A 10,719-nucleotide genomic window follows, 5' to 3' on the forward strand; every position below is an offset into this window, starting at 1 on the left:
GTTAGGTTCTATTTCATGATCTTGTTTCAGTAGCTGGATATGGCTGGCCTCTCAGAACTATCAGTAATTTTTCTGATCCTTCAAATTTCCCTCTTGGGTCTTCACTTCCCAAATATCCCCCACATTTGTGTGAGTTCTAATTCTTGTAATCCCTTATCTCATGTCTAATTGCTGTTCTGCTTCCCTTACTGAATGTTGAGTGATACAGAAATTAGTACCTGGGAGTAGGTGCAAACATAACAAAAACCTAAACCATGAGACTTTGAGGGCAAGGGGTGAAATTTAAAAATATTTATAGAAACTCACAACGTTTTTAGGAAAATTTTACTAGAAAACACAACATGTAGTCAGAACCACAAGGGCAGTTTAAGCCAAAAAAAGGGACTGTAGGCTCCAAATTTCTAGGCAGAAAGCAGGTTGAAAGAACTTCTCAGATTAAAATATGGGCATTTTTTTTAATGGAAAAGGAAAGGCATCTCAGAGGGAGGAGCCAAGACACCAGATAGTGAAGCCAGCCAAGAACAGTGGATTAGGGAACCATTGCCAAAAAGCAAAACGGGACGAATCAAGAAATGTTTTCTGCCTCTCATGAAATTGGGAGATCTGAAAACATGTTCCTAGTCTATTTTATTTTACTCGTTTCTCATTTCTCTCCTGTCCTCTTCCTTTTCTTTCCCTTCCCTACCCTTTCCTTCCATCTTTCCTTTTGTTTGCCCAGTTGTAGTTTCAGAATTGCTATGAACTCATGACTATGATTTCCATTCTTCTCCTTTGTGAACAGAAGTGTCTATTAGAGTTGTCTTGTCCCTGTGTCACCATTGGATGTTGGTTATGCAAGGGTCAGATAAGTTGTATTTTTAAGTCCAGAGGTTTTTAGGTTAAAAGGAGCATTAGTACATACACCAACTTTTAATTCAAATAGAGTCTCATTTTACCTTGATATCCTTAACAACCCCATGGAAGAACTTTAATTCATTTAACTTCTACTGATGGATATTTATCAAATTTTTGCAATTACAAATAAAACTACAAGGAATATACTTGTAAAAAAAAAAGGGAGTTGTATCTGGTAAGCCTCATCCATATCTGGACCTAATTTAAATGAGGACATCTTGTACTTTGAGCCACCTGATGCCATGATTGAATAAAACGTTGGGTATCTTGTTTGGATATGAGTGCATTTTGCATCTGTAAAGAATTTGAGTTTTGGCTAGGCAAAAATTTCTCCCAAGCCTAGACATGCCACTCCTCTCATCAAGAAGTGGAATCTATTACCCTCTTTTTGAATCTGGGCTGGATTTGTGAACTTCAGTCAACAGAATGCAGAAGAAATAATGCTGAGTCAGTGTTTGACCTATCCTTTAATGGGGCCAGCAATTTCTACTTTGCTTTCTTGGAACCCTGAACCACTATGTAAGACATCTTGTTACTCTGATGGAGAGAGAAGTTCAGCACTTCTCAGCCATTCCAATCACCCCAGCAAATATGGGGATGGAGTCACCTGGGAGATTCCAACTCCAGCAAAGCCCCTGGCAGAATGAAGCTTCATGAGTAACCCCAACCAGATGGAGCAGAAAAACAGCCTAGGTGATTCAAGTCAATCCACAGAATTGTGAGAAATAAGAAATTGTTACTGATTTCAGCCACTAATTTTGAGGTATATTGTTATGTAGTAATTGATAACTGAAAGATTTATAAATGAATGAATGAGTGAATGAATGAATGAAAAAATGAATTAGGGAGTCAATGACTGATTAGAACAAAATCTCTGTAAATGGATGTAGGTTATATTACCTAGAATATCACTGGATGTGTTATCACAAATGTGTGTTGCCCTTTCCTCCCACTTAGCACTTTCTGTGAAGTTTTATACCCATGATTGCCTATGGACACCAAGATGCTATGAAAAGGTTCTGAATCCTTGTATGTGTTGAGATAAATATGACGGAAAAAAAAAGAGAGAGAGAATGCTGTTGACTTGCCCCAAAAGTTTAGATTAGAACAGTTTTTTTTTTCTTTTCTACCTCTTTTCAGGGCAATATCATGCTCATTACTTAAAAAACAAAACAAACAAAACCCACCAAAACAAAACAAAACAAAACTCATTTCTACCAAATGTTGAATTTATTTTAAAAATGACATAGAGAAACCTATCCTTAATAAAAGAAAAGACCTGGAAAGTAAAACTTTTTAAAAAATTTTTATTTATTTTTTAGAGAGAGAAACAGAGTATGAGTGGGGGAGGAATGGAGGGAGAGGGTGACCCAGAATCCAAATCAGGCTCCAGGCTCTGAGCTGTCAGCACAGAGCCCAACGTGGGGCTCACGAACCACAAAATTATGCCCTGAGCCAAAGTCGGATGCTTAACTGACTGAGCCACCCAGGTGCTCCGAGAAGTAAAACTTTTATACTGTGGGAGAAAAGTAACTATAAGACAACAGCTAAAACAAATTCAAAGGATCTAATATATTAAACAATCAAAATGTCACTGAAGGACTTCATATCAGCATCCTGTAAATAAATACAAAACATGGAATAGAAGCAAAATGAGAGAGAGTCTTAGCGACTGGAGTATGTAAATGATAGAGATAAGGAAATCCTTAGGAGGGAAATAGATAGACTTTATAGATACTACTAAAAAAGCAATAATGAGGAATGATTTAACAGAATTCAAAGGTTTCAGATCATTTGAGAGCCTGTAACAGCAGATGGTAAATATAGTTCAATTCAGACAAACATAAAAAAAAAAAAAAGATGCGTAGCAATAGAGAACTACAAAAAAAGGCTGTGGAAACACATTTCAATGGACTAATCACCCAGTACGCCAACCAGAAAATATCCAAAAACTTTTAATTATCAGCTTGGTGCAAAGAAACAGTCTTCTATGATGAAGGTCAGAATATAAAAAAGTGTTTCAGGTTTTTAGTCTTAACTATTGAGGGAGGGGTGGGGAAGAGGGGAATGAGAAAAATACTCAGAAGTGGAGAAAGATAAAGATATTCTACGAAACATGAGATTCTTAGTCACAAACTCCAGAGGATTTAATTTTCTCCATGGAAATAAAAAAGCATTTTGATATGGTGTTAACTTATTTAATAGGGTGCATTTTAGTACCTTATGTAAGAGACCGTCTAAAAATAACCAGCACAGCTTTTTTCCAAGTAGAAATGGATTATACAGCCTGTAAACTACCAGTTGTTTACACTGATGGTCTTCGTGACAGAGGAGGATTCATATAAATTTATATGGTCAAATTGGCTGGAACATTTCAAGGCATCTGTTTCCATGTGGTTTCTGTATTCAGACAGGCACTTCTCTTAGAGGAAGCTAAGTGGAACCTTCACACCCACCCTCTTAATACAAAAATCTCTTATTAGGCTGTTCTCCCAGGTTCCACAATATACTCAGAGAAAACAGAATTGGTCTTTCTAACAATAGCATTTTCAGTATGTTATTAGGTCAACAATCACATTTTTTTTTTCTTTTTACCATCAACAAATATTTTGGAACAAAATGAGGCAGGCTCATGTAATCTTGTCTTTCGTTAGAGACAATTTTGACACTAACAGGATTGTTATGGGTTTCCGAATTAACTTGTGATGTCACAGTGCTTTTGTATGTAATGGTTTTGGACTGAACATAAATCTATCCTATAAGGAATATCTAGAACTAAGACATTGAGGAGGAAGATAGAAAACAATATGCCTTGGAGTTATGGAAGATTTTAAGGTAGGAAAACTGATTGGACGTCTATAGGAATATTTCTCTAGGTATGTAAAAACACAGTAGTCAACAAAATATGTTATATATGTTTAAATTTGACTCCTGTCTAAAGTCCAGAGATTAAAGTTGATGGTCTTTAAAGAACTCCTCTAGGGGGTCCTGTGTGACTCAAGACCATCCAACCCTTGGTTTCAGCTGTCATGATTCCAGGGTTGTGGGATTGAGCCCAGCATCAGACTCAGTGCTGAGCATGGAGCTTGCTTGAGATTCTCGATTCTCTCTCTCTCTCTCTCTCTCTCTCTCTCTCTCTGTCTCCCTCCCTCCCTCCCTCCCTTCATCCCTCCCTCCCACTGTGACCCTCTCTCCTACTTGTACGTGCTCTCTCTCTTGCTAAAATAAATTTTAAAAGTAAATAAAGATCTCCTCTAAACTGATTCTTCTTTATTTTTTATTTCTTTTGATAAGAATTTAATTGCCACTAGAATTATTTTCAAGTTAAGAAGATAAGGGTATTTTTTTTTTTAACTATTCAAATGCTTTAATGGTGGCATCTATACAGCATGTGGTGTCAAGACAGGAAAAAGAGCAAGTGCACACAGAGACATGGTTATCAGATAACAGGTTGTGAGTGAATTCTGAGTTCACATGGCTTCCACATGCTTTACTAGCTATCAGCTCTAGGCCACCTCTTCCTCTGCCTCCTCCTCAAACTCACCTTCCTTCTCAGCCCTGGAATCCTGGTACTAATGGTATTCAGACACCAGGTCATTCAAGTTGCTCTCAGCCTCGGTGATCTCCATCTCCTCCATGCCCTCACCTGTGTACAATGCAGGTGCCTTCACCTGTGTACCAGCGCAGAAGCCCTTGCACCTGAACATGGCTGTGAACTCCTCTGAGATACACTTCAACAGTTCCTGGATGCCTGTGCTATTGCCGATGAAGGTAGCAGACATTTCTAGCCCTCGGGGTAGGATATCACAGATATCTTCATGTTGGGGATATATTCCACTAACATTTAGCATCTGCTTGTCCACCCTCTTTATGGACATGTGGCCCCTGAACACTGTAACCATGGTCGGATAGAGGTGGTGGCAGAGGTCACAGACAGCCATCACGTTCTTGGCATTGAACATCTTCTGGGTAAACTTAAGCAACCTCAGGGCCCAGTACCGTTGGCTGCCTCTGCTGATCAATGGGGCGAGGCTGGACATGAAGAAGTTCAGGCAGGGGAAGAGGGCCATATTGACAGCCAGTTTGCACAGGTCATCATTGAGCTGGCCAGAAAAATGCAGGCAGGTGGTGACCCCACTCATGGTGACCTCCCAATAGGTGGGTGTGGTCAGTTTTAGCGTTCTGAAGTAGATATCATAGAGGGTCTTGTTATCAATGCAGAAGGTTTTGACTGTGTTTTCTGCAAGCTGGTGGACTGAGAGGGTAGCATCATAGGGCTCCACCACCATGTCTGGACACCTCGGTGGAGGGCACCATACTGAATGTGCTCATGATGCTGTCTGGGTATTTCTCTTGTATCTTGCTGATGGGGGTGGGTACCCATCGCAGACTCAGTCCCCCTACCCAGGGAGTGGGTCAGCTAGAAGCCCTGCAGGCAGTCATCCTTTTCAGCTTCCTTCCTCAGAACACCCAGCACCAGGCCGACCAGCTCTGCACGTTCTGTGTATTGACTCTTGGCCCAGTTGTTCCCAATACCACTCTGACCCAAAACAAAGTTTTCTTTCCTGAAGATTTGCCTGAAGGGTCCTTAGCGCTTGGAGTCCATGGTGCCCAGCTCCCGGTCCAGGAGCACAGCGCAAGACACATACTTGCCATTGGTGGCCTTGTTGTAGTACACATTGATCTGCTTCAACTTCAGGTCGCTGTCTCTGTGATAAATGTCTGTGGTCGATGCCAGGCTCGTCATTGATCATTACTCCACCACCATCCCATCCCCCCCACTGAACTTGGCGCGGATCTGGTTGCTGCATTGTCTGGCCTGCAGTGCACTATCTCCCTCATTGCGGCAGCAAGAGCCAAACATTGGGCGGCAGAGTGCTAAGATTGACTTTTTTTTTTTTTAATTTTTTTTTCAACGTTTATTTATTTTTGGGACAGAGAGAGACAGAGCATGAACGGGGGAGGGGCAGAGAGAGAGGGAGACACAGAATCGGAAACAGGCTCCAGGCTCTGAGCCATCAGCCCAGAGCCTGACGCGGGGCTCGAACTCACAGACCGCGAGATCGTGACCTGGCTGAAGTCGGATGCTTAACTGACTGCGCCACCCAGGCACCCCTAAGATTGACTTTTTAAACTTCAAAATGAACTTCCCTGCTATGACTGACTGTATTTCCTAATATGAAGAATTGTAAGTTTTCACAATTAAAGCATAAGCTTTTAGGATACTTTGATTCTGGGCGTTATGCCTCATCCATCTGCCACATAGGCCTATTCCAGTTGACATCTTAATAATTGCTAGCATGCATACAATCTGCAGTTTAAAACTTATTACTTATCATAGGGAAGCTGACCCAATATAAATGTGTTTTAAGATTTAGTCTTATCTAATAAAAAATAGAAATGGTAAATAGAAAGAAATCTAATTTTAAGAAATTTAAAATATATTTGGAATTACTGGAGATTGCTTTCTTTTTTAAACTTTTTTAAAGTTTACTTAGAGAGAGAGAGACAGAGAGAGTCGGGGGGGAGGGGCAGAAAGAGAGGGAGAGAGAATCCCCAGCAGGTTCCACATTGTCAGTCAGGGCAGAGCCCAAAGTGGGTCTGGAGCCCACAACTGTGAGATCATGACCTAAGCCGAACCCAAGAACTAGATGCTTAAGGTACTGAGATTGCTTTTCTTTTTTTTTAAGTTTATTTATTTATTTTTAGAGAGAGAAGGAGAGAGGCAGAGAGAGAGGGAGAGAGAGAGAATCCCAAGCAAGCTCTCTGCTGTCAGCATAGAGCCTGAGGCATGGCTGGAACCCACCAACCATGAGACCATGACCTGAGGTAAGACCAAGAGCTGGATGCTTACTCGACGGAGCCACCCAGGCTCCATGAGATTGCTTTCTTAATTAGAAAATTAAGTTAGATTAAACATGTTTTTTTGGTGAAATTCTCTGTCAGTTGGCATGTTGGCACAAGTAAACCCTCCTTGCTTTCCCCACTAAAAAGACTGTGGCCATGGTTTCACTAAAGGCAACTTTCCTATCATTCTTGTTTTTTTGTTTTTTGTTTTTTTTGTTTTTTGTTTTTTTTAATCTTCTGTGCCCAAAACAGTGCTAGATGGTGGGCTAGCAAATATTTGTAGAAAAAAGGCATAAACTGTAGTTTAGTACTTTTCTATGGTTTTAAATAATGTTACAAAGGCAAAAACAATTGAATAAAAATGGAAATGACTAAATATTTTAATTCACTTAATGGTATATGTATATTCCACTTTTGTGAGAGCAAAGAGAGGGTCACAGAAAAATCAGAAGATGCTAGGCAGCTACATTTTTGAAAAGATCAAGTGCCATTGAATTTGCAGAGTAACAGAAAGTTATATTTAGAAGTAGACTTAAAATATGACAGTTCATGACATGGTATTTATTAAGGAACACACTTCACATATGGGAGTTGACTTTTTGCTCTAGGATGCCTTGCCTTACACCTCCTTTATATAGAACAAACAAAAATGCTTCTGTACAGGACAGAATGACAGGGTTTCTCAATTCGGTTCTCTGATGTAGTTATAAAAAGGCTTTAAGTAGTTATCCACTGCATAAGTTGCCATTTCAAAATTGATATAAGCTAATATAAAATTGGCATCAATACTGCATCATGTTACTGAAATCTATTTTTGTTTTTTTGTTTTTGTGTTTGTTTCTTATTTGAACATACCCCTCGTAACCATCCAGTGCTTTCCTCATGGACCACCATCCTCATGCTCTCTTTGGCTGATGGTCGAAATAGCTAGGTGTCAAAAATAAATTTTTTTTGCCTTCTTCCATGGATGATTTGTTGCTGGGAATATGGTTGCTCAGCTAGAGACCATATTTCTTGGACTCTCTTACAGCTAGATGTGGTCCTTTAGCTATGGGTCTTAAAATATTGGGTATGTGAATTCTTTATACTTTCCCCTTCCCATGAGCTGCAGTATGGTCACTTTTGGGATTCTAATCAGAGAAAATTCCATTTGTATTTTTAAGCTTCTATATTTTGGAGTATCTTATTAGAGCAGCTTAGCCTTCTCCCTAACTAATACAGTTGGGCCCAGCAACAGTTTTAACTCACTTTAGTCCCCAGTGAAACCAAACTCATTATATTAGATGCTGGCACTTTCCTTTGAAAATGAACCTCAGAACATTTAATTTTGTGTACTGAAAGGTGAATCATATGAGAGGTAATATATTCATTTAAGTGGTAGTCATATAAAAACCCAGTTTGTAGTGACTGTTGGATAGAATTTCAGGCCAAGTTGGAGTGAAAATATTTAGGATATTTAACAATCATCAGGTGCTGTGTACAAGTAAATTCCATTTTATAGGATACTGGGAATTCCAGCTTTACATGGTGCTGCTCTCTAACAGTGATACTAAAAAGTAAAAGCCAAAAGGAGACCTTGCACTTTTCATGATCTTTGCTGCATTTACCCTAAGGACTCTAAATGACCACTAGGCTTCTAAATCTTGATGTTACCTATCAATTCTACCTTGCTTTGTATGGATTATCTCTTCCCTGACTTTAAATGCACTGCTATGAAGTTCATTTAATGATGTATGCATTTATTCAACAGATGTGTGTTAAGTGAATGAACAGATATTTATTGAGAGTTTACCAAGGGTCAGTAATTATTCTATTACCCAGAGATTCAATAATGAATGAAAGAGACAAAGTTGCTGGCCTCATGGAGCTTGTATTTCAATTGGCAGAGACAGAAAATATATAAGTAAGTGAACAAATAAAAATATTCAGATATTGATAAATAGAATGGTGGAAATAAAAGCAGGGTGCTAAATAGGGTGTGACTCAGGAGGAGTGTTCTTTAGATAGGGTGCCCCCAAATTCCTCTCTGAATAGGTCGTATGAAACTGAGATATAGTTGATAAAGAGAAGGCAGACAGGGTTAAGAGTGTAGGCAGAGAGAAAAATAGGTGCTAAGTACTTGGGGGATTTACATTCAGTTTTGATGCCATGTATATGGTACTTATCTAATTATTATATAATAATAGCATATGCGTGACAGAAAAGTATACATCAAAAGAATCAATAGTTCTACAGAGAGCTTAAACTAAAATATTCAGAGCTTTATCTTCACTTTATTTAGTATTGGAAGTTGTGTGAATCAGGTATGCAGGCTTTATAACTGCTGACAAAAGATTATCATCTAAAATAGATTTAGGGGTGCCTGGGTGGCTCAGTTGGTTAAGCATCCAACTTCGGCTCAGGTCATGATCTCGCAGTTCAGGAGTTCCAGCCCTGCATCAGGCTCTGTGCTGACAGATTAGAGCTTGGAGACTGCTTCAGATTCTGTGTCTCCCTCTCTCTCTCTGCCCCTCCCCACTCACACTCTGTTTTTCTCTCTCTCTCTCAAAAATAAACATTAAATAAATAAATAAATAAATAAATAAATAAATAAATAAATTTAAACAAGGGGTCTTGTTCAGCATAATAATTTATTTTACTTATATTATTTTAATGCAAAATTTAGATTTCAGTTAGTATTATTTTGTAAGGTTTGACAGGTATCATTAGGATGTAATTGCCTTTAAGTAAATAAGTAAAATAAAAATAAATACAAATAAATAAAATGTCATTAATTGATATAACTTTATTTTCAATTGTATGGCAGGAATGATTGCATAATAAAATTGAAGTGGTCTGAATGTAGATGAAAAATCGAATAGGCACAGGTGTAATTAAATAACAGGGGCGCCTGAGTGGCTCATTTGGTTGAACATTCAACTCTTAATTTTAGCTCAGGTCATGATATCGCGGCTCATGAGATGGAGCCCCGAGTTGGGTCTGCACTGACAGTTTGGATTCTCTCTCTACTTCTCTCCCTCCCTCTCTGCCTCTCTGCTGCTAGCACATGCACTCTCTCTCTCAAAATAAAGACGTAAACATTAAAAAAATAATTAAATAACAGAAAGTAACTTAGCAAAAGGAAGAAAATCGAGGACTTCCTTGATTAATGCATATTAGAAATTGTTGAAAAAAATACTGGAAATATAAAAACAATTTTTCTGTAAAAATCTCCAAAAATCTTCACTTTAACACTTCTAAGCATAAGCCTATTAAAATATGAGAAATGCAATCAATATCTTGCAGAAACCAGTAAGGACAATTTCACTGCTGAGTAGAATATCTGTAACCTGGAAAACAATTTAAGGATTTAAAAAACAAAAAATGACTCCCAACAGTTCTTTTAATAAGTTCAGGTAAATTGGAAATCAATTATGCAAGATGGCTCTTACTCTACCTCTATATCCTGTCTGCAATGCATGAAAAAATCAAAATAATATTTGCCATAATACGACAGGAAACAATCTATGAAATTTAATGTCCCAAAGAAGATTCAGCATGCCTGAACAAGAGTACAATGAAGAAAAAGTTCCTATAATTATGAAACTTATGACCATTAAGTTATTTATATTGTACATATTTGCTGCATCTTTTTGGAAACCTTTAAATGAGCAATGTAAGAAAATAATTTTCTGGGAAATGACTGAGATAACCACAGGTAAAAAATTAAAATGAATTATTTGGCAACTACTGTATAGTAACATTAGGTATAATTCTACTGTTGAAATTGCCTCTGTATTATAAACAGTTAGAAAACACTTTCTCAAATGATCAACATCTATTTCCAAAAGTGTAGTTATGGATAATATGCATAGTTACAAATCATCATGAACTTCCTTCAAGATTTAATCCAAGGAGAAGTATTAAGACAAACAGATACCTTTTAATAAGTTCCAGCTGTGAACTTCAAGACACTCATAAGAGATAAACATAAAGAAT

The 10,719-nt window shown here is 38.1% G+C and overlaps 1 pseudogene; it reads right to left on the minus strand.

Moving 5' to 3' along the window:
• Window positions 1-4,400: 4,400 nt before the first annotated feature.
• Window positions 4,401-5,763, minus strand: LOC123610728 (annotated as a pseudogene).
• Between the last annotated feature and the right edge of the window lie 4,956 nt (window positions 5,764-10,719).

This window comes from Leopardus geoffroyi, chromosome C2, assembly GCF_018350155.1.
Source record: "Leopardus geoffroyi isolate Oge1 chromosome C2, O.geoffroyi_Oge1_pat1.0, whole genome shotgun sequence".
NCBI lineage: Eukaryota > Metazoa > Chordata > Mammalia > Carnivora > Felidae > Leopardus > Leopardus geoffroyi.